Genomic DNA, 3,579 nt, shown 5'->3' with positions numbered 1-3,579 from the left:
TTAGTTTACATAATTTTAGGTGCCATAGTTCCAATGGACGATTATACTTGTGCCATGGGCAGCTAGCTGTATTTAGGCAGTTGCTCCTTAGTTCCCAAGACATTAGGTACAGGTATTTTACAGCACTGTAATGGGGCTCTTCTTACATACAACCTTCTCTTCTGGGTTCTAAGCGTTGTTTAACCACTTGGGAACAGATACTACAGTGCTATTAAATTGTATGAAAAGCTGCCCATGAAACATATGAGTAAAAAAAATTATCCAAAAGTCATGTACAATTATAATAGAGGACTTCTGTCAAAACTAAAATGATTCATTAAAAGGAAGGTCAGAAAATCTTCAGAAAACTATCTCCTGTTATGCAGCTATCTCCTGCTGTGTGGGGGACAAGCGGCGCAACAGAAGCGGCCCACTCAATGGGCCACGTACTCATTGTTTACTTCCTCTTTCCACTCTGAGAAAGTATTGAGCAACAAAAGCAAGACTGGAGAAGTGACAGTAGGGGAGCATGATTTCGCCCCGTCTGACGGAAATCTAAATCTCTCCACATTCCCCTACATCTCTTTAGCTCATTTTTGGTTAACCAGGCCCCATTGGCAGTCATTACATGACTAGCTATATCCTCCATGGGACCTATTTTGTGGTGCTGCCCACAGCAGTTTCTCATATTTTAAATGTTCCCACAGGTCCGCAAAGGTTAGGGACCTCTGATGTACATAATGTTAGAAAACACACACATAGGCTGACCATATGAAAAGGAGGACAGGGCTCCTGTATCTTTAACAGTTGCATAGAAAAGGGAATTTCAGCAGGTGTCATTTGTATATATGGAGAACCTGGTGCAATTCCCTCTTTATCACAACAGTTAAAGCTGCAGGTGCCCTGCCCTCTTTTAAAGCTGGTCACTCTAGTATAACTCCTGGCACCTTTAACTGTTCTGATGAAGAGGGAATTTCATCAGGTTCTCTATATATACAAATGACACCTGCTGAAATTCCCTTTTCTATGCAACTGTTAAAGATACAGGAGCCCTGTCCTCCTTTTCATATGGCCACCCTAAATAATGCGGCACATATCCAGGTGTCCCTGCAGCATATGGTCACCCTAGAGTGTACTATAAGCATGACTAAGTCTGGATCCAATCCAATGGCCATAGCTAAGTGGGCAAGATAAAAAAAACGGCAGAAATGTAATGCATGGCAGAGAGAGAAAACATGGAAGTAAATCCAGCGTGTTTATACCTTGCACAGCTAGGTAAGAGCATTGGGTTACATTCATGAGAATGACAGGGCATTCTCTGTAGCACAGCTATGCTGTGGATAAGGCCTTAGGACATACACATTCAACCCGAAGTCAAAGGGACCTGCTTCCAAATAAATGTGCTCAGGACTGGAATGTGTTAAGCATATACATATAGTTATATTTTTCCAGAAAACAATGTAGTGCAAAAGATAAAAAATAGAACATTTATGAAATGTTACAGTACTTTAAATTTTAAATAAAATGTCATGTATAAGGATAACATTTTAGAGAATATATGCAAGTTAAAGAAAACATAGTTAAGTTACCTGTACAGTAACACATTCTATACTGTCCTGATGATAGGTTTTTCCCTTTAATTTTCAAATTTACAGCAGGACAGTTTAAAATACAAGGGCTACCAAACAAAACACACCACTTCCTTTCCAGGAAAGTATTCATATTTTGCACAGCACAGTAGTTCAGAAATTTAGAGTGTACTGCTGGGGGAGGAAGCAACATTGCATTTGCTACATCACCTGCATCCCTCCACACACACACACAGATGAGCCACAGATTCAGTTTGCTACATTGGTTAATCAAAAGCATATGTGACCACTCTAATCTTGAAATGGATGGACGCAGCAATAGAAACAAGGGGCATCTTCAGACGGGAGTTTTTTCGTGCGATCATCATGGCTTGGTCACAGCTTTTCCTGCGCGCTTTACATGATGCTGTCGCTATGCAGTTGTTGTCTCATGTCTTTCCCCCCCCCCTTTTCGTGTGTTATTTTGCTATGGGGGAATTCGGTATCTTTTGTGGTCATGCGATGAAACTGCCATCGTCTCCCTTTGCAATCCTTCCATTGCACTATGTCCTGCTTTGTGTGGGCTGGTTGGGTGGTGCAGTGTTGGTATCAGGAATGTCTCCACCCACGCCTCTGCCCCTCCGCCATTTTGCTCCTGTTCAGCTCCATAATGGTGGTTGCAATGGACGTGAGCACATGCAACCTGTTTCCATTTAATCCCCTCTCCCAGTGTATACTCAAATGAGACTCTTGCTTTTACAAGGACCATATTGATTTGCACATGGGGCTGGGGGAGGCAGACCTCTGACGACGCAGACTTCGGAACTTGTGAAGAATTGACGCTTAACAATGGGGAGGGGGGCTGCTCTGCAGGTGCTGCCCGGAAAACTTTTAGCCCTTTCTATTCAATCCTCACATGCACACAGGAGAGAAGTGTAACCCCCCCCCTTCCACTCAATCCCCTCTCCCAGTGTATACACAAATGAGAAAAGTGTTACTGTTGCTTTTACAGGTACAATACTGACTTGCATGGCGGGGGTGGGCGTGTATCTCCAAACACACAATTTCTGAACTTGTAAGGAAGTGTTTCATTTCATACCGAGAGGGGAGGGGCTACACCAGAGGGGTGGACAGCTGATAGCGTCCTGCCAAGCTCCACCCACCTTTCCAAATGGGATATAGCATTATGCGTTAAAAAAAACCCAGCTGTATAAAGACCTCATTTAATTCCCGAAAACAGGGCCAGTGCCAAACTATTTTGCGCTGTAGGCAAGGCAAGCTACTTGCACCCCCATTTTTTTATTTTTATTTTTGCCAACTTTGATTCATCTGTTCAAGAAGAGTTTCTGAACTATTTTACTTTCCTTTTATTATGTTTTTTTCTTAAAACAGCTAATTTGTATAAAACTGTGACCCTTAAAGGGCAGTACTGCGCCCCTCCGAGGTCTGCACCCTAGGCGGCTGCCTAGCTGGCCTAATGGTAGCACCAGCCCTGCCCGGAAAGAATCTGGAACAGGAATAAGCGGTAAAACAGAGGAGGAAACGCCTGTCTGGAGACGCCCCAAAACAAGATCCGAGAACAAATTAAACTAGCTTTAAAATCTGCAGGGATGAGAGATATGTCAGGGCCAAACACACTTAAATTGGCCACTTTTACTTTGAAGTCAAAGCAGCCACAGGGCCCCCAATCCAAAACATACTCCCCTATTTGGAATGGAGCCTTGCCACGGTTTCCTGCCAAAAACCTTGCTCCCAAAGCTGCTCCTTGCTCTGGGACTGCTTTTAAAAATTGTGTTTGCCATAATGTAGTTGCACACACACACACACACACACACACACACACACACACACACACACAGAGTCATGCCTTTCGTGGCCCCATATTTCCTATTTAAAACTCAGCTGGATCATAGTGCCATGGAGTGTCTTGCAAACACAATAAAGAGAGTTGGGGCAAAGCAGGAAAGCTCTGGTACATTTTAAAGAGGAAGCAGGGAAAGCAAGATCCAATGTGCTTATCTTTAACCACAGC

This window comes from Elgaria multicarinata, chromosome 3, assembly GCF_023053635.1.
Source record: "Elgaria multicarinata webbii isolate HBS135686 ecotype San Diego chromosome 3, rElgMul1.1.pri, whole genome shotgun sequence".
Taxonomy (NCBI): domain Eukaryota; kingdom Metazoa; phylum Chordata; class Lepidosauria; order Squamata; family Anguidae; genus Elgaria; species Elgaria multicarinata.
This window is presented reverse-complemented; position numbering follows the sequence as displayed.